Here is a 26,499-nt window from a genome sequence, read left to right on the forward strand (position 1 = left end):
AAAAAAAAAAAAAAAGAAAAGAAATAATGTTCTATATTGATTACCTTGCCTAAAAGAATCAGTCTATTGCTTAGAATCATGTTGCAGCTTTGATGAAAACTCTTTTTTCCTTTGAAACACAAATGTCAGATAGTGCCACCTCCCTCCAATGGATTAAAGGAAGACCCCTTATCCTTCTAAATCCTCTCCTAAGCCTAAAATATTTGACTCAAACTCCAGGGGTCTCAAAATTTAAAACCTTTACAATAAAGTCATGCTTCCCGAGAAAGACAACAAATACTAGTGGGGGGGGGGGGGTGGAAAAAAAAAAAACCTTGCCTTGTATTGAGTCTAATTTACAATCCACTCACACTTGAACTGCCAGTGTCATTTAGTTAAGAACTAAACACGACCTTGAAGGGTCACTGGTTCAGTGTTTTCAAATACTGTTTTTAATCCATAGGTATTTTCTTTTCTTCCCATATGCCTTATTTTTCCCAGAATCAAAAGAGTTAAGGAATTTCCCACCTTAATAATGACTTGGTTAAGAAGCATTAGAGTTAGAGGATAATTTCATTTTATTTTTTACAGTGATGTGCTGGTAAATGTTTAAAACCAATTCTCTGTAAGAAGAAATGTGTGCATATAAATATATAAGCAATTTTACTATAAATTTTCATGATATAAAATATGCGTAGCACACAATTTATAAAACACAGTAAAAGAATATTTATTATAAATTCTATGTAGCCAATAATTCTCCCAGAACACATTCATTAATATTTGTATTTTTTTATCTGTAGCCAACTTATGGTACAAACCAACCATGATTTGCCAAATGGAATTGTGTTCCAATCCAGTAACTCTTTTCTCAATAAATTTATTAATATTTAATGTGATATATGACTAAGCTACTTCTCTTGCTTTTGTACAAATTATATCCAGTAAATTGAAACTTCTTTTATTTTCAGCACAAGACATGACACATGTTTAAGTTTAATCTTCATTATTTACATTTACTTATCACATTCTTCAGTCTAGATAATCAACAAAACAAGAAATCAAACCCTTATTATAGTATTTGCAGATTTCTATGGTACATGCCACGGTTTAAATGTGTCCTCTAAAGACCATGTGTTAGAAATTTAAGCTAGACCTAAGCAGGAAGGAACAGGACAAAGAAATTAAATTTGGAGAAGGAATATTCACAGCTTTGTACGTGTATGAAATTTTTCTTTACCTTAATCTCTTATATTCCTATTCCCTTGCTCTACTCTTTATGGACACTGTTCTCCCTCCATGTGATCAGATAAAAACCCTCTGAATTTTTTACACAGTTCCAGGACAGAGGCAGTTGAGATGAATGACTTTTAAACTCTAGTACTGCAGTGATGCTCAGTCAGGAGTACTTCTAAAGAACTCATTAACACATCAGGTTAATATCCCATTTGGCTATTAAAGTATGCAGAAAATGCTCTTCTGTATTTACTTTGTAGACTTTCAAACCCCATTAAGAGTGTACATATTCAAGCTTGAATTTTCACACTTGACTTTGGCCAAGCTTCTGAGTGATAAACACTGATTTATTTTATTTCCTTGGCTTTATTTGGCTACAAGCATGTGGCTTCTCTGGAGCCTTCTTTGAACCCAAAATGCTTTCTCTGCTTGAATGTATTTATGGTCTTTGCCTTAATTTTCTGTATTTTTGTCTGTATGGGTCTTTCTAATCTTCCTCCTTAGAGTATAATCTCTTTGAGAGGACGATTGGTGTTTTATTCTTCTTCGTATTCTCTGAAGACACAGTGCCTTGCACGAATCAAGCTGATGTTTTGTAAGGTATCTTATACCATCTATGCAAGGCAAGGCCCAAGGTCTTTGTCTTCTATTTTAGAAATGCACAAGGCTGAAGAACTGAAGAATTATCCCCTATTATATCTAGGTAAAAATCAAATAGACATCAAGCAAATAAACCTTATTCTTACTCAAAGGACTCTTTCCCTTAATAAATAGTCTTCTTTATTTGAAAAAATAAAAAACTAAAGCTCAGTATCAGGTACCAGAAAACTCTAGCTGGTCAGTCCTGGGCGTCAAAAACAAAGTTAACAGAAAGCATAAATCACTTTTAGTCATAAATTGAAGAGAGTAATTTTTAAACAAATCTTACATGATAAATATCATTGTCATTGAGTTCAGGAGTTATCTGAGAGATTTTACCTTTTCCCTTTCATCTTGTAGTTTTAAAAACAGGGGAGTGGGGTACTTTCTAAACATGCTTGTCTATTATATAAAGTGCAGAGGATACAAATATTAGTAAAATACTGACTCTATCTTTAAAGAGCCACAGTCAAATGGAAAAATAGAACTGTATCCTTGATTAGGAAAGAACCACAAACATTTCTGTGTCAAGCCAGAGAAAAGCTTCCAAAATGTATTGTCCATTCATTCTGTGGCAGACACTGGCTAGGTATTCTGTATATGTTCACTCACTTGCTACTATGCTTACTGTGCGCTGCACTGACTATGTTAGCTTATATGGCTGTGGGGTTTATCTTCCCAGTGGCCTTATAAACTGCCTTATGCCTACTATGCCTCTTCTATGTAATTTATACCTCAACAAACAATCCTAAGTGACAAAATATTTGAAGGGGGATCTAATGCTTTTTCAAGCCTACTCTATCAGAATAATTACATAATGAATTAATCAGCTTTTGCTACTACAATAATCTTGCATACCAAATGCAGTGACTTACAAAAGTATTTTCTTTTCTCTCCAATGAGTCTGCAAACCGGCTGGGCCGTCTCTGTGTAAGGCTGAAGTTTGGATTTTCAAGACTTCCTCAGACATATTCTTTCAGGATTTTTCTAGTCTGAAGGGACAATGGCTTCTTGGGGGATGCTATTTAAAATGACCATTCATTTACAGGGGCATAAGGATTATCTCTAAGGTCATAGCTTTCAACTGGCACAGTAACTTATCTGCCCTCATTCCACACCAAATTGATTCACATGATGAAACCCAGATCAATGGGTGGGAAGTATACGCCCTTCACTCACCTATTGCAAGACCACATGGCAGAAGAGACTGAAGAATGGAAAACAATTTACCACACATGGTTTATTTCATTTAGCTCTCCATAGAAGGATGTATTTGTACCCCCATTAAAAGCATGAGTAAACTAAAGCTCTGAGAAATTAAGATCCAAAGTCACATAACAAATGAGAGCAAAACTAAGAATTTAAACAAGATGTAGATTTGATTTTATGGAGCACTTACTATTTTCATGGCAGCAGTAACCTCTTTTATAGCACTCATATTCCTAGATGAAAAAGAAAAGTTGAGATTTTGCAGGTGATGGAGCTCTTTTTGCTGTAAAATAGATCAAGATACAAAACAAATGAAGGTATTCATAGTCTATAGCATCAATCACTCCTCTGGTCTTAGCCCTAAAAAAAGAACTGGATTTGGCCTTAAAGTGACTCTCCCTTCCATTGTTACAGAAAGTATCTATTGTGGCTGCAGTCAGTGGACTCCACATAGCATGTGCTGCTAATTAGCCATGTGTGGTGGCTTAAAATAAAATCTTTTATGAGACTTGCAAAGTCAGTTTAACTTTCTTTCTAGCTAAAGAGGGAGACTGCAGCAAGCAACAGTGATAGTATGTAATTTTAATTCAGTTCTTCACAAATAAAGATGAGAAATTCACCATTAGAAGGTGAATTTTGACACAGGTTTGATTTTTTATGAATGTTCTGTGAATATGGGCCGGAATCTATTATGACCAAGAGATTATGTTGGATAACCAATGAACATGAGAGGGTCACACTGGGTCAAGGAAAACTTGACCCAAGCTACCGTCCCTCCATAGATGGGGGCTTATGCCCAAGACTTTGGCTTCTAAGCAACATTCTCTCATGCACTGTTATCCACATTTGCCAGCTTTTAAAAATCACATTGGAGTGCTGATTAAAATTACAGATTGTCAAGGTCACTTCCCTGGAGAATTTGATTCAGTAGATAGCATATGCTCTGGTAACCTCACGATCAAACTAGCATGGAGGTCAATGCATTAAAAAAACTGAGTAGCTATGATTTGTTTTGGATGGCTGCTCCTCATAGCATTTAGAGCTGAAGAAAAAGCTGATACTTTAAGAATTTATCACACGTTATTCTTAACCACCTTGTACTTTCTATCTTCAAAAGAATAAGGTAAATGCCTTTTGAATTATAATTATATTCTCCCCATAATTCTATTGGGGAAAATTATGGAATTGTCAAAAATTTCAAATTTTTTCTTCATAGACAATTGTTTAAACCTTCTCAGACTTCATTCTCTCTTTATTTTCCTTTTTTCTTTCTTTTTTTTTTTTTTTATTGTTATATGCTTTTCCATTGTTTGACCCTTTGCCTCTTGGTCCAGATACTTCCATAGCATACTCTCAACTCCTCCAAATCACACAAATGCAAGTAATCAAACCTGATTAATCTCGTCCTGTCCACTGCATGTCTCCCTTGAGTAACAATGCTGCCTTTCTCTGAATTGTCTCTCAATAAGTTGGGCCCATGAGTTTCGTATAGTAGTTTTTAACTCAAAACTAATGGAGAAACAGGAAAGCCTGATGGGATGACAAATAGTTCCATATCTCTTAAAGGAGTATTGGAAAGTACTATAGTTATTGTAAGGTCCTCTGAGCTGGCCACACCATGGTCAAGCCATCATGACATTCCCCCACCCTTGTGATAATGTACTTTGTGGTATCCCTTGTCCTTGTGAATGTACTTTGTAACATCCTCCCCGCCCTTGAGAAGGTACTTTGTAACATCCATCCCCTACTCACAAAAAATTGCTCCTAACTCCACCACCTATCCTAAATCTGTAAGAACCAATGATAATCCCACCACCCTTTGCTGACTCCTTTCTCAGACTCAGTTGACTTGCACCCAAGTGAATAAACAGCCTCATTGCTCACACTAAGCCTGCTCAGGTGGTCTCTTATATGGACATGTGTAACAATTATGTTCAGATTACATCAAGATTAAATCTAAGGTAGAGCTCAGATCAGATCTATTTTTAAGCCAAATCTCTTCTTGTGGCTAGATGTGGACTGTATGTATGGTCTACTGAATGCTGATTTAAAATGAGATTGCATATCTTTCATTAGCTGCAATTGTATGGAGTGCTTGAATTTGGTTCATTTTCTAAAATGCTTATAAAAATGATTCCTTCAGATATGCATCCAGCTACAAGTTGATCACACCTTAGTATGTGTCATCACGAGAACAGTCTGGTGAATGGCAAATTACTCTTAATAACAGGAAGATGAAATCTGTTTCCTGTCTTGGCTGGTGACTGGCTGCCACTGTGGCCAAATCCCTTCAACTTCTTCTGCCTCAATTTTTAGCCTACAACCTAAATGAGCTGATGGAAAGCACGTTCTCTATAAAGCAGCTGTCTTCAAAATTCTAAGCATAATCATTTGTGATTGTTATCCAGGCAGTTTAGAAGCAACTGAAAAAGTCAGTTTTGTCCTTCCATTTTTAGCAGAAGTAACACAAATTAGCAATAATATCCAAGAAGAAATATTCATGGTATATCTTTTCTTTATATTCTTCTTTTTACAATCCAAAAAATTTTTGTTTCTTCCCTTTATAACACAAATTCATAGGGAATAGAACATTCTAGACAACTTTACATAAGCTTAGAAGAGACTGCTAAATCTGTGAATCCCCAAAAGGGTATCCCAATGCCTATATATATACACACACACACATATTTATGTGTGTGTGTGTATATATATATCATTGTGGTCATGGGTGCCACAAGTGGTTTCCACACTACCTGTAAGTTTGAGGATTTTTCCTAATGCTGAATGCATCTGCTGTACTACAGGTTTCATTCATTGGAAGATGAATGAAATTTATTGATGTATTTGTTTATTTAATGCTCTTTTACATTACTCAGGGAAGTGCACACAATTAATTATAGGACAAAATAAAATTTAAATGAGGCAAGTTAGGAAATTAGAGAACATGAAAAGGAAAATAAAGTAACACCAGAAACTAAATTATTGTATAAAAGACTTTCCCTGATCTTGTAAATTTGCTAAAAATGGGACATCAATTTGCCTCTGAGATTCTGGCAGCTACCCGTTGGTCTGACTTTTGCTCCCTGAAGCTACACTTAATAAATCAAGTCTCCCTTCCACAAGTCTGTCCCACAGATACACAAAAAGAAGTACTGAGTCCTTTAGGCTAAATCAAAATGAATAATTTTACCTGTTGCCCAGAAAACATTATTAATTTACTTCACCTTTTTAAGAAAATTCTAGTCAGCTCTATTGCCTCTATGCTTGAGACCCTAGGGCATTTGACTTCCTAACCTCATTCCACTTAACTTTTCTTTAAGTAGAGCACGTTTTCACATGGAAATTGAGCCATTTGTAGAATAGTGGAACTGACAATAGCAAGGCCACAGTGTTAGCAAAGTCCACTTTTAAAACTTTCTTTCCTGACCTAAATAAAGTCAAGACCCATTTTTACATTCCCTTCCAGTGAGCCACAATAGACAGCATAGGGAGTCGTTTTACTTACCTGGGGGATTAAGTAGTTATTTGCCTTCCCGACTTGATAGAATTGCATTGAAATCCTGCAAAGTGAAAGGAAACTATTCTGTTTTAAGGTTTTTTGGCAAAGGGGATTATGTGTGGGGACTCCTTGGATATTAGAGTGATCTGGCTCTAATATCTGTTATCCTTACAATGTCAGCATTGTGGTTCAATACATTTGGCTCTTAGATTGGCTAAGGCTTTTTCTCCTTCTATTCTGTGTATATTCTTGCCCAAATATGGCATTTCATGAAGAAGACATCAGAAAAAGCACAGAAATGTCTGAACTCCTATACTCAAACCTCCAGCGAACATCAAAAGGTACATCTGAGCAAGATAAACTGTAAAATCTGTTACTCTATGCTTAGCAGGATTAGATCTTACCTTAGCCTTTAAATTGTAAAAAGTTTAAGTATATCTTCAGGCCCATGCACAAGTCCACTTGTCTGCTGCCACAGCCAGCAAGAAATAACCAGTGTTTCTGTCTTCATGATCCCAGAACATATCAGTGAATCACATACCACTTTAAATATGTTTAAACACCCCTCAAATCAAGTGGCAATTTCCATCAGCCAGCTGTGATCTGCATCTAATTCATCACCAACTTCTTCTCAGATACCATTCAATTAGGCATTCTAGAAAGATTCAAGAGGAACCAAACACCGCAGAGATCAGAGCTAAATATGCTTCCCAAGGTTGTGTTCTAAGTAAATAGAGCTCAGAAGTCAAGAAAGACAAAAATATTGGCATAACTCCACTGTGAACTAATCACACCTTTTAAGCATCTTGATATTACCATCAGAGCTCTAGTATCAAAGATTTTACAAAGGTATCCCCTGGAATTCATTTTCACCTCCAACCTCTCAGAAATGAGTGGCTGAAAATTGTAAAACCATTTTTGTTATTCAGAGAGGTGATGGTGCCCTCACCAATTAAGGCAGCCTTTGGTTGTCTTGGCAACAAGATGCAAGGGAAAGCCCAGAATGTAAGCACTTCTCTTATATTCTGTTTTTGGCCCTGGTACACTGACTTTCTTCAGCATCTAGTTGCCAGAGCAAGTGGCAAGTTGCCATTTTTTATATTGCCATATCAATGTGATGTTTTGAGAGAGAGCTACCTTACCTTTGACCAAGAGAATATCAGAATTCTGATATTTACTCATGATACTTTGAACAATCCTGTTAAGTGCAAAGACTGAAAAAGAATAAAATAAAGCAATCCGAACTTCAGGAAAGTAAATAAATATAATTATACAAGAAAAGCATGATCCAAATAAAAGACCAGCTACAACAGAGCGGCAAGAATTTGAGGGATTGGTAAAATATATGCCAAAAACTTGAACTTGATACTAGGATTGGTATATTTTGTGAGTCGCAAGTGTTATGATATTGGAACTGTCGAAAAGGATATGTAATCATAATAAACTACTTGGCTACGTAGATAACAATGCTGACTTCTCATGATGATGTAAGCAATTTTACTTTTCAACTTTTAAGATTAGTGTCTGAACAAATCACAAAGGCCATCAAACTTGAGCTTGCATATGTTATTTTAAGTTCCCAGGTAGAAGCAACAAAAATAGGTAAAGGAAATAGGTCCTCGTCTTCCAGGGTGGGGAACAAAATATTCTATATAAGAATAAGAAATGAATATTTAAATTATGTGAATAGAATTTGAAGTAAAAAAATGAACCTTATTGGTTATATGTGCTCTCCTATTTAACGCAATAAGCAGGAGAGTATATTTAAGCAATAAGTTTCATATATATATATGCAATAAGTAAGAACATTTGCATTTCATATAGTAGGAGGTAAATTTTAAAATAATTTCTAAAGTATATATGTTGAATAGCAGTTATAGTGCATGGTTAACAGAGTTATGGAGGCAACCACCAGATGAACTAAATTAAAAAATTCTAAGAAACACTTCCTTCTGACAAGTGGCGCTAAAAATGCAGAAGGATAAGTAGGAATCTGTCACTTTTCTGTTATAAATTTTTCTGTATTATTTTATTTCTTACAATATCCATGTAGCAAGATGTTTTCAGTGCTATCCTTGCCTATTTACTCTCTACAGTCAACAGAAATCCAGATAGATAATTATCATTGAAATAGAAACTAAGGAAGGGCTCAAGAACCTCTTCCTGAGAGTCAAAGAAAGGTCTCTAACATTCAGATTAAGGACATGGTTGAGTTGTTTCATTTAAAATGTTATAGCTTTCTGAGTTTTAACAAACACCAAGATAATTTTAGACTAAAGTTAGAAGTGCCACCACATTTAGTATAAAACTTTTAAGACCTACAGATCAATTCATGCTTCTAACCATCCCACACAGCCTTTCTGCAGTGAAAATGTGATTGCACTGTGATAGAACCTTGACAAAGAAATGTGTTTAAGAACATAAAGATTGTGATAATATCACAATTTTCTTACTTGTGCAACATACAGACTCCTAAAGTCTTAGATATCTTTATGTTTACTATTAATTTATCCAAATTGTAAATGGGGGAGATTGGAAAGAGCACAATTTATTTTACTCAAAATTAAGCAAATTCTTTTAAGGTCATGTGGCCAATAGAGAGTCCGGACCTTAAGTAAAAATAATTTGATTCAAATTCAGTATTTGGTTTGCTAATCTCAGACTTACAATAACTACAGTTACTCTTTATTGAACACTAATAATATATGCTAATTTTAATACATCTATTTAATACATCTATTTAATACATCTATTAGCAGCTGTCATTGTCAGTAAGAAAGAAAAAAAAAAACCAAAAAAAACAAAAAAAAAAAAAAAAAAAAAAAAAACCCTCTTAATATTACATCTGCTTAGGATGCTAGCAAATGTAATCAAAAAAAAAAAATCTGGGGTTCAGCTTCTGGTTTGTAAAAAAAAAAAAAAAAGGAAGCCATATATCAGTCTTCCTAGGCTCTGCCTCCAGAGCGGTTGTGAATACTTGCGCACTTGCTAAATACTCAGCAATGTCTTGTGACACGATTTCTCTTCAGCTCCAGGAAAAAATATTTACGCCTTGCTATTCTGACCTTTTTAAACTGTATCCCTATCAATTATAATATAATAATTATTAAAAAATTATTAAAAAGAGTTATTAAAAAGACATCTATTACCTCAGTAATTATTGCAATTATTATAACTCATTTAAGCCAAGTAAGAAAACGAGAAATAAAGTCATGAGTTTATACATAGTGGATTATACGCCTAGTATACCGCTGATAAATTCCTAAGATCTGAATGCAGAAATCACAATGGTATGGGAATATAGGATGAGAGGTCGCAAAGACCCTATAAAGCACTTCCTAGCCTACTCTCATTCATTTCTATAATAGAAAACAATCCGGATCGAGAGCGAGAATTAACTTTCGCAACATAACAACGCTGGTTAGTGATCCAGCAGCCAAGACTAGAACCCCACAGATTCTGGCAATCCACGTCTAATTCTCTTCTCAGCCACACGAAGCGTCAAAACATGTTAACACTTTGTGAAAGCTCTAGCAACCCATCTGGCGTTTTTTTTAGTCCACAATTGCGTAAGCCTCATCATAAAAAGGCTTAACTTGGCGATCTAGAGAAATTCTAATATGCACACACTTTCACATTGCCAGGCGCCATTGAGATTTAAGACAAAATCACAGCAGCCCAACTGATTGCTACAATTTTTCATACTCTAACAGCACAAACAAAATCCACTTACCCATCCTTGTAGGGATACCTCAAAGTCACATCCAGAAAACAGCATCTGTCACTTCAGATGACTTCCATGTTGAAGTAACTGTTTCTAGAATTAACAATGATTACGACAGCCACAAAATTAAACTTGTAACTAGGCGCCGAAAGCTTTCATTTATACCTGTAAATTAAAACACAAAATCAAGCGATTCAACCACCAGATGTCATATCTAGTACGAGGCGGCTTAATATAAGGTGCTTGTAGTGGCGTAGGGCAGTGTATCAAAAAAAAAAAAAAAAAGAAAAAAGAAGCCCATTCATAGCTTCTTGCTGCTCTTGGCTCCAAGGTGTGAATATGCTGACTTGTAAAACTGACCTAGACATAGTGCTTGTGAACCATTTTCTCTTCAGCTCAGGAGAAAAATATTTAGTTGCTATTCTATTTAGACTGTATCTTATCAAATAAGATAATAATTATTAAAAGTAAGCATCGCAAACTGGTTGGCTCACCAGCTGAATTTGGGTCACGGAAAAGTATTTTTTGGGGATCTACACTCTCTAGGTCACCACTGTTCTCACCAAGACAATTCTTACATGCTAAGTGCCTAGTGTCTATAAACATTTTAATTGGTGATTCCCCCTAAAGCAACACACAGCTCTCCTTCAAGTTCTAAATTTGAAAGCTCTTAGAAAATGTAGTTACTGTTAGACATTTTACACTTAGGAAAATAGTCAAGGAGAGAAAATCTTAAGCTTTCAATACCCCTTTCAGGTGTGTTTTCTTTCTGTCTTCATCACCCGTTTTTATGTCCCAAAATATCCATATCCCAGGGTCCTTGATTTTGGCCTTCATATGATGTTTTTCCTGACTCTTAAATTCCATATAAAACTTATCAGAACACAGTCCTAATCCCTAAGCAAACTAAACCACCAGTTTCCAAAATTTGCTACTCCAATTGATACATCAATAATCAAGATGATGATATATAGATGTATTCTTCATTCAGATAACTTAAAGTAGAAGAGTGAACCTTCAGAAACACATACTTTTACCCCAAAGGACTTTCAAAATTTTAGAAACTGTGGCAGTTCAAAAAAAAGGAGGCATTTTTTCAGAGGCAGAAGGCCTACCCATTGGCAACTCCTCCTGACATGAAATGAAAAGAGAATGTTTCACAATAATCGGTTTCTGTTAATAATGAAAGACAAGATCAAACACTTCATTCATAGTGAACAGAGCACAAACGTACCATAATTTCATTTAAAAATTCCAGCCAGCTGTGGTGGCTCACGCCTGTAATCCCAGCATTTGGGAGGCCAAGGTGTGTGAATCACTTGAGGCTGGGAGTTTGAGACCAGCCAGGCCAACATGGAGAAACCCTGTCTCTACTGAATATACAAAAAATTATCCAGGCATGGTGGCACGTGCCTGTAATCCCAGCTACTTGGGAGGGTGAGGATGAGAATTGCTTGAACTCAGGAGGTGGAGGTTACAGTGAGCTGGGATCATGCTGCTGCACTCTAGCCTGGGTGACAAAGCAAGACCCTATCTCAAAAAAAAAATTCTACAACAGCCACCAAATGACCTATTTCTAATCCATATCTGATGACATGTTATTTTTATGTATTTGTGACAAATAAAAACTTCCTGTGAGGCACCAGCGTGTTTGGTGGGAGAGAAAGAGAAACATTACAGGCAAGCATTCAAACTTGAGAGACACAGTTCTTTTATGCCAATAAAGTGGAAAACAGTATTCTAGCTAGATCTTTTTTGAAATGCCACATGTTTCTATGAATAAACTGTTGACCAGTGAAGCAAGTACTCAGTAGAAGAATCCAGTCTTTACATTGTGTTTCAATCTTCTTACTTTTCAGATATTTTGCAATCAACAAGGCATTTTGAAACCTCTATTATGTATGTGCCTATATTGTGTTATATACTAAGAGAACATCCTTTTTCTGGAGAAATTTAATAGTCACCTTGGAAGAACATGATTATACATGGAAACATTATTCTGTAAGTAAGTGCTTATTTAGCACAGATAAATTTTTCTGAATTCAAAGAAAAGTTAATGTGTCCTGAAACATTCACCTACACCAAAAGTTGAGAATAGGCAGGTCCCTGCATATATGAGAATGCTCAACAACTAAAAGAAGCTTTGAACTCCTAATTCATCACTTGCTTTTACCTACATAACTTCCTCAAGGTTGATCCAAGTGGTTTGTGTAGGAATAGTTTCCTTTTATCACTGAATAGTTTTCCATGTTACGGGTGTACCACAGTGCCAGCTTTGATGTTATTATTTTTCATTGTGGCCATTCTGATAAGTGTGTAATAGTATCTGATTGTGATTTTAATTTACATTGTCTAATGGCTAATTATGTTAAACATTTTATGTGCTTATTTGTCATCTATGTATTCTCTTTGGTAAAATGTTGGTGCATGTTTTATCCTGTTTTCAAATTGAATATTTTTCTACATCTCACTCCCCCCTCCACCTGTGTCTCATCTTAAATTTCTTTAATAATCATCCCAGGTGATTCTGATGCACACTTATATTTAAAAATTTGAGCCTCAGGGACAGGAAGAAGACAGGAAGAACCTGAGTGGATAGCCAAATGCGCCAATCATCGAGAGGACACTGTCACTAAGGGATGAAGGAAAGGGAGATGAGAAAATGGGAAAGGATCTCAGGGAGGAAACAGAAAGGTCCCAGAGTTAAATGTGATTTACTTTGCAATGTCATTCAGCTAACTGTGCTGCTACTGAAAATCATCCCAAAAAGCATGTGCTCTTAGGGGACTCGGCAGAGTTAGGCTATGATCTTCCCAATGGTATGAACCTGAGACAAGTAGCCTTTCAAGGTTTTTTCTCCATATCTGTGGTTATGATGGCTGTGGGAGAGTCAGGTGGAAGGTGTACTGAAGCCAGAGCTGCTAGCAAGAACTGATAACTGCCAAAGTTGGTACATTCACCTAACCTCATACCTGTTGGATCTTACTTTGTTCCTACGAGAGATGCTTATGCCATCAGCTGAAAACTTCACTGACATACTGAGTGTGAAATAATCGAAGAGAAAGGAAGGGACAAAATTCTGAGGTTTTGTACAAATGTCACAGGAAACAAAGTGAAATGTTGGACTGCAGGAATCTGAGACCAAACTGCTGCTCTTGTCTTCAACAACTGTTCACCTAGAGAACTCACTGTGCATTTGATCCTGATGGCCAGCTTTGTTTTTATGAAGAAGTTTTATTAAGAGTTTTATTAAGAAGTAAACTGGGCAGATTCCTAGACTGCTTTAGCAAAGGTTAAAACAGCCAAGATGGAGTCTCCTGGTGGTAATTTAAAGAGCTGATGACGGATTTTATCTAAGCATGCTAACCTTCAGAGCTTAGATTTTCTACTTCCATCATCAACTTCCTTTTTATTTCTATTAGAGTCTGAGAAGGTTTTATCCCCACCACAATCTCAACCCCCAGCCAATGAGACCTGTCTGGGCAGGCTTGGGAGGGTCTCAGCAACTCGAAAGGAGTTAAATATTTTGTTTTGCTTTTTTCTCAAATATTGGTCAGAAGAAAAAGTGACATTTTAGGAGTGAACTCTCCTAAAGAATGTATAGACCATGCCCCTTTTACTCAGGTTGTTAGGCCATTCTCGCATTCCTATAGAGAAATGCCTGAGACTGGGCAATTTATAAATAAAAAGGTTTAATTGGCTTGTGATTCTGCAGGTTGCACAGGAGGCATGGTGGTGGCGTCTGCTCAGCTTCTGGGGAGGTCTCAGGAAACTTACAATTATGGTGGAAGTGAGTCTTACATGGCAGAGAGAGAAGGGAGAGAGGCTACACACTCTTAAACAACCCGACCTCATGAGAACTCACCTACTGTAAATAACACATTACCAAGAGGGATGATGCTAAACCACTCATGAGAAACCCAACCCCATGATCCAGTTACCTCCCACCAGGCCCTACCTCCAACACTGGGGATTACAATTCGACATGAAATTTAGGTGGGGACACATTTCCAAATTATATCCCCTAATAATACCCAACTGGATGAAACACATTTCAGAAGCCGTTTCAGCAAACATTTAGAAGAGAGCAAATCCCTCAGCCTATGGGAATAGCATATCAAACTTTAAGGAGAAGGTTAGGCATCTTTTTAATTAAATTTCAGGATAGAAATGCTTTCATGAGTCAAGTTTTTGTTGCCTTTTTTTTTTTTTAACAGCCTCCTGTCTCATCCAACCAGTCCCCACATTAACCAAGTTTAGCATAATTGCCAAAAGAGAAATTCCTCAAGCCATCAGCAGCAATAATTAGCTCTGACTGTAACTTTTCAAGCACAAGTTGTCATCATGTAGGGCAGCAAGTTCCACAGTTTCTCTGTGAAGAAAAAAATTAGGCAGCATCTGAAGGGAACACCAAAAATGAATTCTCTACTAAAGGCTTATGTTCATGGAGAGCATAGATCTAACACGTTGACTTGAACATCGCTTAGTGTCAGTAAGTAGTAAAAGGGAAGAGAAAGGAAGCAGAAAACATAAAGAAAGGTGGGGGAAAGGAAAAGTGAAGACAAGGGAAAAGATCAATTTGAACACAGGATGTTTATGCTAAACAGATTATCAGTTTCCAGGAGCCTTGCAGATCCAGGTATTTAATACATCTACATTATGTATTGACAGAAAAGTCATGCCCATGGATGCTTGGTATTCACTGGGGTAGTATTTGTATCTCATATCATTATAAAGAGAAAATGAAACAACTTACTATAAATACATTAATGGATATAATTGAGGAGAGAGTTGGGGTTTGTTTGATTGAGTGGATATATTAGCCATTAAATAGAATGGAGAAAGTAACTCTCCCTCCAAGTCAAAATAGGTTGCTAGAAGGATGAGAGCCAAGAAAAGTAAGAGATGATGCCTTTCCAACTCAATGACATTAGGAATAGTATTTGCGGCACATGGTCCCCTGTTCAATGAGAATAGCTACTTACCATCATGACTTCCAGAAAAAAAAGAAAGAGTCAAGAGCTCTGGCTTAAGGAGGCAGGATCTAGGCTTTAAGTCCCTAGAGGGCAGGCACTATGGCCATCTGCCTTCGCTCCTGAATTACTGGCACATAGTAAAAGTCTTGGCATGTCACAGATACTCCATAGAGAAGAGTGAATGACCCGGACAGCTAGGAAAGAATTCCCCTAAAAGTCAGCCATACTCCCAAGTCCTGGGGAATTTGAAGGAATTGGAAGATAATAGAATAGAATAAAATAAAATAAAATAAAAACATGCTCTGTAGGAAAAGAAATTAAGAGTTGTAGATTATGAAGTGATGATATGAATAGATTTTGCAGACTGAAGATCCTTGGGTATTATTAATGTCCACATCCATCCGGTATGTTGCAAGTTTTTACATATGTGTATATGTGTGTAAATACATATGTATATATGTATAATATATGTATATATGTATAAAATGCATATGTATCTAGTATACAGTAGAGTATTAGAATTAATTAAATTTCTTAATTACTTTGAGAATAGACTGCTTACCCTATGTTTCAAATGTTATACAGAGTTTTGGTATAGTTGATTCTGACACCCTGAAATACTCCATGAAACAAATTGCTTGGTGAAATTGATAAAAAATTAAACAGATCATGATGCTATAAAATTTTTTTCACTCTGTGCCAAGGAAGATTAAATAGAGATAAAAGTGGAGTAAATAAGTAGAATACACAGACCATGACCAGAAAATGCACACATTCATGCCACCATTCTCAAATTCCCACTGATGGCAGAGTAAGGAATCCATCGCAGCTCTCTCCCATTTGAGTATGCATGCTATACCTAACTCTCTGGCTGGTGCTCTAGACATCTGTAAATAACTGATTAGGATTACTGTGCAGGTTCAAACTTTATCACAATCCCAGACTTTAGTCATAAGATCTAAGTAACTGCTAAAATAAAGCAACCCACATATTTAGTACTACACTGTCTAGTAGCCCAGCAAAAAAGAAAAAAAAAAAGAAAAAAAGTATGCTGTGTAGTTTTTATTGGCAAAAAAGGTAAAATCAAAACAGTTCCTAAAGGAAGCAATGATTTTTTAAAAATATTTTCTTCTATAAAATAAATTTCCCATGCAAGCTTTTTTTTTTATAGGACACAATATTTTCAAAAATAGTTCTATAGAAAACGTAACAGGTTTCATATTGTCTTAGAATATCACTCAGTTGACCAACACATGATGTGAGAGCATTGCATTTTGACCTCTGGATCCAGAGGCTGTCCAGATTCAAGGAGAGAGTGAAGAACATTTAGAGAAATAATTGGCTTCTGTGTCCTTCAAACACCACTTCTCTCAGTATATTTCTGATAACAGTTTGATATCTGCAAACTGCTGCTCCCTATTTTTTATTCTCATTAGAGATTACATTGCTATTTTTTAATAGAAAATAAAGGGCACAATCAAGATTTCTCAAGGAATTCTTCTTTGCAGGAAGGTGGGTGATGAAAAACCTTATTGATTTCAAAAGAGTTATTGAATACTTAAAACGTAGCAATTGCTGTCGTAGCCACCACAGGAATAAAGATAAACAAAACAAAAATTCAGGATATTGGTGAGTTAAAGAATGAATGAAGATGAGTAAAAGAAGACCCAGTGAAACACAGATAGATTACTCTTGCAAGACACTTGACCTCGAAGAAAAGGAGCAATAGTTAAAGGTGAATGCAAGTCAGGTTCACTTAAATCATATTATGGAAATGCCCAAAACATAAAACTATCAATCTATATTATATCCTCAAATTATATCCTCAATGTCCGTGATTTTCTAGCCTCTAGCATTACAGTTTCCTAGTATGAAATCATAAAAGTGACAATTTAAAAATAATAATAAAAGACAATATATTTAAAACAAGATATCCATTGAGCAGAAGCTAGCTACGCAGTTATTTACATTGTAATACTCTCAAAATAGTGTGAGAGTTGGAACTAAGCATAATCAAAAATGATCCTCAAGAGAATAATATTCAAAGAATAAAATGACATCTGTACTGTTATATTAAAAAATACACCTCAGAAAGCATAAATTTTATCTGGTCCAATCTCTTCATTTTTTAAAATTCAACTTTTTATGGATGTAGGGGGCGTAAGTGCAGTTGTGTTATATGGTTATATTGCACAATGGTGAAGTCTGCACTTTTAGTGTAACCAGCATTTGAATAGTGTCCATTATACCCAGTAGGTAATTTATTTCTCATCCTTTACCCGTCTCACCTCCCACCTTTTGGAGTCTTCAATGTCTATTGTTCTACTATGTATGTACATGTGTACACATTGTTTAGCTCCCACTTAAAAGTAAGAATATGTGATATTTGACTTTGTTTCTGAGTTATTTCACTTACAATTATAGTCTCCAGTTTCACGTTGCTGCAAAAGACATGATTTTATCATTTTAGGGCTGAGCAGCAGTAGTCTATGGTTTATTTATATCATATTTTCTTTATTCAATTATACGTGATGGACACAGGTTGATTCCATGACTTTGCTATTGTGAATAGCACTTCTATAAGTATATGATTGCTGATGTCTTTTTTACATAACAATTTGTTTTCCTTTGGGTAGAAACCCAGCAGTCAGATTGCCTCGTGGAATAATAATTCTACTTTTAGTTATTTGAGGAACTTTGTTTTCCATAGAGGCTGTACTGATCTACATTCACACCAACAGTGTATAAGTGTTCCCTTTTGTCTGCATCTTTGCCAACATCTGTTATTTTTTTGACATTTTAATAGTAGTCATTCTGAATGGTATAAGATGATATCTCATTCTGTTTTTAATTTACATTTCTCTGATGATTAGTGATGTTGAGCATTTTCTCATGTTTCTTGGCCACTTGAATGTCTTCTTTTGAAAATGTCTGTTCCTGTCCTTTGCTCCCTTCTTAATGAGGTTGTTTTTTTTCTTACTGAATTGTTTGAGATCTTTGTATATTCTGGATATTAGTCCTTTTTATTTAATGTGGAAAAGTGATGTTGGTAAATTGATAGGAATTTCACTGAATCCATAGGTAACTTTGGGTGACATGGTCATTTTAATGATATTGATTCTTCCAATCCATGAGCATGTGATTCTTTCCATTTGTTTGTATCATCTATAATTTATTTCATGAGTGTTTGACAGTTCTCCTTGTAGAGATCTTTCACCTGCTTGGTAAAATGTATTACTAGGTACTTTTTTTCTGTAGGTATTGTAAATGAGATTGAGCCCTTGGTTTGGTTCTCTGCTTTATTGTTATTGGTATATAGAAATGCTAATGATTTTTGCACATTGATTTTGAATCCTGCAACTTTACTGTTCATTTTACTGTTCATTTAAATATAATTCTTAGAAGACTACATTCCTGCTCTATTGCTTTCTACCTGCCTGAATAGTCTTATATTTATTGAATACTGAACTTTCAAGGAATTTTAAGAGGTAAAGTCCAGATGGACCTTCCTTAGAAAAGAAAAAGAAGAATGGAAGCTGGTCTTTAAAGATTTGCATTTTCAGGACCAAAATACAGCTTGGGATGAATCATACAAAGACTTCTGAGTGTTCCAAGGGATAGTGTGATATATTTAAAAAAATGAAAATCCTGTCATATTGGCTTTCCATTGTTATGATAATAAATTACCATAAATGAAGTGGCTTAAAACAACAGAAATGTATTATCTTACAGTCTTGGAGACTAGAAGTGTGAAGTCGGTTTCATTTGGCTTAAGTTAAGATGTCAGCAGAAGCATGCTCCCTCTGGAAACTCCAGGAATAATTAGTTTCACTTCCTTTTCCAGGTTCTAAAGATCACCTGCATTCCTTGACTTGTGACCTCTTTCTCCATCTTCAAAGCTAGCAGCACAGCATCTTCAAATGTCTCTCTGCTTCCATCACATTCCCTTCTTTTGTGTAGTAAAATTTCAATCTCTCTCTCTCTCTCTCTCTCCCTCCCTCTTAGCAACAATGTTTTATTGAACAACTGTATTAAGCACTGTATTAGTTCCCATGGATACAGAGTGAATGAAATCAACATGATTCCTTCTTTCAGGAAGTTGAGGTCATGCCTGGGACAAGTAATTCCCAAATACTTCTTTAGAAAATGTAATCTGTTCTGTAGTCTTGATCATATCTTTTTTGGAATTGAATATTGTTTTCACATTCTTTTTTTTTCTTAAAACCATCAGTTTCTCCTGTGCTTTCTTCTCTTTTCCTTTTAAATCAACATTTTAAAACATCTTCTTTCCTTTGCTGCAGTGAGAGAAGTGGTCTGAATTTATCTTGGTTTCCTAATTTCTCATTATCCTTTAACTTCTGCAGCCCCACTTTTTCCTGATTCTCAATTTACGCTTTCTCCGGTGGTCATCAGAGACCTTTCCTTAGTCTTCCCTGGCATCTGATGTCATTCACACTACTCCCTCCCTAACATGTGAACTTCCCCTCTTCTCCCAGAATACTTTTTAAAATTATTGTGGTAAGATCACTTAATATGTCTATCCTCTCAACACAGTTTTAAAAGTACAATACAGTTGACCCTTGAAAAACATAGGGGTTCAGAGTGTCAATCCCCCCAACACACAGTCAAAAATCCATGTATAACTTTTTTTTTTTTTTTTTTTTTTTTGAGATGGAGTCTCACTCTCTTGCCCAGGCTGGAGTGCAGTGGCGCCATCTCGGCTCACTGCAAGCTCCGCCTCCCAGGTTCACGCCATTCTCCTGCCTCAGCCTCCCGAGGAGCCAGGACCACAGACTCCCACACCACGCCAGGCCAATTCCTTGTATCTTTAGTAGAGAAGGGGTTTCACCATGCCAGCTAGGACGGTCTGGATCTCCCTACCTCATGATCCGCCCTCCTTGGCCTCCCAAAGTGCCGGGACTACAGGCGTGAGCCACCGCGCCTGGCCCCTGTATAACTTTTGACTCTTCCAAAACATAATTACTAATGGCCTACTGTTGACTGGAAGCTTTACTCATAACATGCATAGTTGATTCACACATATTTTATATGTCTTATGTATTATATACTGTATTCTTAGAATAAAGTAAGCTGGACAAAAGAAAATGGTATTAAGAAGATTATAAGGAAAAAACATACTATTCACGAAGTGAAAGTGGATCATGCTCATCTTCACATTAAATAGACTGAGGAGGAGGAGGAAGAGGAGGGGTTGGTCTTGTCTCAGGGGTAATAAAGGCAAGCGGAAATCTGCATCTAAGTAGACCTGCACAGTTCAAACCCATGTTATTCAAAGATCAATTATATTTCTGCCTTTCTCCTATAAGGACACTTATGATTGCATTAAGGGCCCACCCACAAAGTACAAGATAATCACTCTATCTCAAGATCCTTACCTTAAACAGATCTGCAACAAGGTAATATTCACAGGTTCTATCTAGCACGTAGATCCCTTTGGGGGCCACCTACCACACTTATCAAGGGAAACACATATTTCAAAAATCCATTGAGATTGTTCCAAATAACATATATGTTCCACAGAACATATTCCTGCTCTGTTATGATGGAGGTGATTTAATACAAATAGCAAAAGGTAATGATGGGTTGATTTCATATATTAGAATGTTCATGCATTATTCTTTGCCATTTAACCAAGTCATCTCACCTAGTATATAACCATAAGTAAATTATAAGAAGGAAATAAAGAAATAAATATAAGAATAAAAACCTCAATTGGTAGAAGATGAAATGAGACCCATATAATTCATAAATTGCTCAAGTTCATATATTGTATATGCAAACTTGAATTCAAGGCAATTGACAACACATTCCAGTGGGTTTCTTGTATTATCAGCAAAATTATTTTTGTTCTTCAGTAATTTTTTTCTAGTTACCAAAATGATCTATTAGAAAAATATTCTGGAAAGCACAAATAATAACAATAATAATCATTCATAATTCTACCATTCAAAGATAAACAGAGTTAGTATTGCAGAGTATATCTTTCTTCTAATTATATGTATATTTATATACTTTATACAAATATATACACACTTGGAATCAAAATGTACAAACTTAAAAGTTACTTTTTTTTCACTCCACAGTATAATGAACATTTTCTCTTGTATTCTTCTACAACACACTTTTTAACAGCTACATTAATATTCTACAAGGTGGCTGCATCATAATTTATTTATATAATGCTTTATTGTTGAAAACAGCATTTTTTTTTTTTTGTTCTTATCCATTGTTGCAATAACACTCACACATATGCCTGGTTATTTATTCTAAATATCCTAGAAGTAAAATTGTTGGGTCACAGGATATAAATAGTTTGTTTTCTATGCTTATTCCTACCCATTCTTCTAGAACCACATTTCACACTATGGTCTCTGTCATGCCTTTGCTGATCCACTGTCCGTTCCCAATCCATAGACAGAAACAGCATCACTTTGTGCTTTCCTACAGTGTACATTATAGCTGCCTCTACATACTAAACATATACTACACTATTGTATTATTTTTTAATTTTTTATTTTCTTGGGTACATAGTAGGTGTACATATTTATGGGGTACATGAGATATTTTAATACAGGCATGTGATGCACAATAATCACATCAGAGTAAATGGGGTATCCATCACCTGAAGCATTTATCCTTTGTGTTACAATCTAATTACACACTTTTAGTTATTTTTAAATGTACAATTAAATTATTTTTTAAAATAGTCCTCCTGTTGTGCTAGCAAATACTAGGTCTTATATTATACATTTTTTCAAATTATGCTTTGTACCCATTAACCATCCCCACTTGTCCCCTACCCACTCCTCTCTACTACCCTTCCCAGTCGCTGGTAATTATCCTTCTACTGTCTGTCTCCAAGAGTTCAATTGTTTTAATTTTTAGCTCCCACAAATAAGTGAGAACAAGTGAAATTTGTCTTTCTATGCCTGGCTTATTTCACTTTATATAGTAACATTCAGTTTCATCCATGTTGTTGCAAATGACAGGATCTCATTTTAGTTTTTGATGGCTCAACAGTACTCCATTGGGTATATGTACCATACTTTCTTTACCAATTCATTTGTTGATGGACACTTAGGTTACTTCCAAATCTTGGAATATTCACTATTGTGAGTAGCGCTGCAATAAACAGAGTACAGGTATGTTTTGACATACTGATTTCCTTTCATTTGGGTATGTATCTAGTAGCTGCATTACCAGATCATATGGTACTTCTATTTTTAGTTTTTTTTTGAAGAACCTCTAAACTGTTTTCCATAGTGGTTGTAATAATTCATATTCCCACCAACAGTGTATGAGGGTTCCCTTTTCTCGACATTCCTGCCAGCGTTTGTTATTGCCTGTCTATTGGATATAAGCCATTTTAACTGAGGAAGATAATATCACATTGTAGTCTTGATTTGCATTTCTCTGATGATAAGTGATGTTGAGCACCTTTTTTTTTTTTTTTTTTTTTTTTTTTTTGAGACGGAGTCTCGCTCTGTCGCCCAGGCTGGAGTGCATTGGCCGGATCTCAGCTCACTGCAAGCTCCGCCTCCCAGGTTTATGCCATTCTCTCGCCTCAGCCTCCCAAGTAGCTGGGACTACAGGCGCCCGCCATCTCGCCTGGCTAATTTTTTTTTGTATTTGTTTAGTAGAGACGGGGTTTCACCGTGTTAGCCAGGATGGTCTCAATCTCCTGACCTCGTGATCCGCCTGTCTTGACCTCCCAAAGTGCTGGGATTACAGGCTTGAGCCACCGCGCCCGGCCGAGCACCTTTTCGTACACCTTTTCACCCTTTATATGTCTTCTTTTGAGAAATGTCCATATAGATCTTTTGCCCATTTTTTAAATGGATTATTCGATTTTTTTTTTTTTTTTTTTTTTTGTATAGACTTGTTTGAGCTCTTTATACATTCTGGTTATTAATCCCTTGTCAGATGGATAGTTTGCAAATATTTTCTTCCATTTTGTGGATTGTCTCTTTACTTCGTTGTTTCCTTTGTTCTGCAAAAGCTTTTTAACTTAATGTGAACCATTAACCATTAATCATTGTGCATTTCTGCTTTCATCGCCTCTGCTTATGGAATATTACTCAAGAAGTCTGCGCCCAGTCCAATGTCCTGGAGAGTGTAGTAAATGTTTCCTTGAAGTAGTTTCATAGTTTGAGGTCTTAGATGTAAGTTTTTTTTTTTTTTTTTTTTTTTTTTTTTTTTTGCTGGAGTGCAGTGGAACAATCTCGGCTCACTGCAACCTCCGCCTCCCAGGTTCGAGTGATACTCCTGCCTCAGCCTCCTGAGCAGCTGGGATTACAGGCACGTGCCACCATGCCCGGCTGATTTTTGTATTTTTAGTAGATACGGGGTTTCATCATGTTGGTCAGGACGATCTCAAACTCCTGACCTTGTGATCCACACACCTCGGCCTCCCAAAGTGCTGGGATTACAGGCGTGACCCACCATGCCAGGCTGATTCTATTTTTGTATATGTTGAGAGATAGGGGTCTAGTTTCACTCTTCTCCCTATGGATATCCAGTTTTCCCCAGTGCCATTTATTGAAGAGACTGTCCTTTCCCCAATGCATGCTTTTGGAAACTGTCAAAAATGAGTTCACTGTAGATGTATGGATTTATTTCTAGGTTCTCTATTCCATTCCACTAGTATATGTGTCTGTTTCTATGCCAGTACCATGCCATTTTGGTTACTATAGCTTTGCAGTATAATTTGAAGTCAGGTAATGTGATCCTGCCAGTTTTGTTCTTTTTGCTTAGGATAGCTTTTTCGATTCTGGCTTTTTGTGTGTGTGTGGTTCCATAAAAATTTTAGTATTTTTTTTTCTATTTCTGTGAAGAATATCCTTGGTACTTTCATAAGGATTGCATTGATCCTGTAGATTGGCTTGGGTAGAACAGACATTTTTACAATATTGATTCTTCCAATCCATGAATATGGAATATTTTTCCATTTTTTTATGTGTCCTCTTCAATTTCTTTCATTAGTGTTTTATAGTTTCTATTGTAGAGATCTTTCACTTATTTAGTTAATTCCTAGGTAGTTAATCTTACTTGTAGCTATCGTAAATGGGATAATGGGATTACTTTTCTTGGGTTCTTTCTTTCTTTTTTTTTTTTTTCCCTAATTCAGACAAGGTCTCACTCTGTTGCCCAGTTTGGAGTGCAGTGGCATGATCAGGGCTCACTGCAACCTAGACTTCCTGGATTTAAGCAAACCTCCCACCTCAGCACCCCCAAGTAGCTAAAACTATAGGCATGTGCCACCACACCTGGCTAATTTTTAAAAATTTTAGTACAGACAAGGTCTCATTATGTTTTTCAGGCTGGTCTTAAACTTTTGAGCTCAAGCAATCCTCCTACCTTGGCCTCCCAAAGTGTGGGATTACAGGCATAAGTAACCATGCCTGGCTCTTCTTTTTCACATTGTTCACTATTGGTATATACAAATGCTACTGTTTTTGGTATGCTGATTTTATATCTTGCAATTTTACTGAATTTGTTTATCAGTTTTAATATTTTAAGGTGGAGTCTTTAGGTTTTTTACAAATATAAGATCATATCATCTACAAAAAAAGGATAACTTGACTTCTTCCTCTCAAGTTTGGATGCCCTTTATTTCTCTCTTGTCTGGCTACTCGAGGTAGGACTTCCAGTACTATGTTGAATAACAGTTATGAAAATGGGTGCATTAATTCATTCTCATTATGCTATAAAGACGTACCCTAGACTGAATAATTTACAAAGAAAAATAAGTTAAATGAAGTTACAGTCTCACATAACTGGGGAAGCCTCACAATCATGGTGGAAGGCAAAGGAGGAGCAAAAGCATGTCTTGCTATGGAGGCAGGCAAGAGGGCACAGGCAAGGGAACTACCCTTTATAAAACCAATAGATCTCATGAGACTTATTCACTATCCCAAGAACAGCATGGGAAAAACCCACCCTCATGATTCAGTTGCCTCCCACAGGGTCCCTCCCATGACACATGGGGATTACGGGAGCTACAATTCAAGATGAGATTTGGGTGGGGACACAGCCAAACCATATCATTCTACCCTGGCCCCTCCCAAATCTCATGTCTTCATATTTCAAAACCAGTCATGTCTTCCCAACAGTTCCCCAAAGTCTGAATTCATTACAGCATTAATTCAAAAGTCCACAGTCCAAAGTCCCATCTGAGACAAGTCATGTCCCTTCTGCCTATGAGCCTGTAAAATCAAAAGCAAGCTAGTTACTTCCCAGATACAATAAGGATACAGGCATTGGGTAAGTATACCCTTTTCAAATGGGAGAAACTGGCCAAAACAAAGGGGCTACAGGCCCCATGAAAGTCTGAAATCCAATAGGGTAGTCATTAAACCTTAAAGTTCCAGAATGATCTCCTGTGACTCCATGTCTCACACCCAGGTCACACTGATGCAAAAGGTAGGTTCCCATGGTCTTGGGCAGTTCTGTCCCTGTGGCTTTACAGAGTACAGTTCCACTGCTGGCTGCTTTCATGGGCTGGCCTTGAGTGTCTTGCACATGGTGCAAGCTGTGGCTGGATCTACATTCTGGGGTCGGGAGGACAGTGGCCCTCTTCTCATGGCTCTACTAGGTAGTTGACCCAGTGAAGACTCTGTGTGTGGGGCTCCCACCCACATTTCCTTTCTGCATTGCTCTAGCATAGGTTCTCCATGAGGGACATGAGCCTGCAGCATACCTCTGCCTGGACATCTGGGCATTTTCATACATCCTCTGGAATCTAGGCAGAGGTTGCCAAACCTCATTTCTTGACTTCTATGTACCTGAAGGCTCAATGTCACGTGGAAGCCACCAAGGCTTGGGGCTTGCACCTTGTGAAGCAACAGCCCAAGCTGTACATTGACCAGGACATAGAGCACCAAGTCTGGAGACTGCACACAGCAGGGGAGCCCTGGACCCAGCCCAGGAAACCATTTTTCCTTCCTAGGTCTTCAGGCTTATAATGGGAAGGGCGCCTTGAAGGTCTCTGACATGCCCTGGAGACATTTTCCCCATTGGCTTGGTGTGTAACATTTGGTTCCTCATTACTTGTGCAAATTTTTGCAGCTGGCTTGAATTTCCCTCCAGAAAATGAATGGGGTTTTCTTTTCTAACGCATTATCAGGCTACAAATTTTCCAAATTTTTGTGCTCTGATTCCTCTTGAGTGCTTTGCCACTTAGAAATTTCTTCTGCCAGATACCCAAAATTATCTCT

General features: G+C 36.6%; 1 long non-coding RNA gene across 2 annotated transcripts in view; it reads right to left on the reverse strand.

The window, feature by feature from the left end:
• LOC108535956 (uncharacterized) overlaps positions 1 to 26,499 on the reverse strand; it is a 410,057-nt gene that overhangs the window by 2,625 nt on the left and 380,933 nt on the right. The window contains exons 5-6 of one of the 2 annotated variants that reach the window (XR_001887373.1): positions 6,569 to 6,623; positions 3,254 to 3,296 (exon numbers count right to left, since the gene is read on the reverse strand). This is a non-coding gene — a long non-coding RNA (uncharacterized LOC108535956). Of the gene's footprint in view, positions 1 to 3,253; positions 3,347 to 6,568; positions 6,624 to 26,499 lie in introns of both variants that reach the window. The other variant, XR_001887374.1, reaches the window with a different exon arrangement.

The sequence above is a fragment of the Rhinopithecus bieti genome, unplaced genomic scaffold (genome assembly GCF_001698545.2).
Source record: "Rhinopithecus bieti isolate Rb0 unplaced genomic scaffold, ASM169854v2 scaffold_777, whole genome shotgun sequence".
Lineage (NCBI taxonomy): Eukaryota > Metazoa > Chordata > Mammalia > Primates > Cercopithecidae > Rhinopithecus > Rhinopithecus bieti.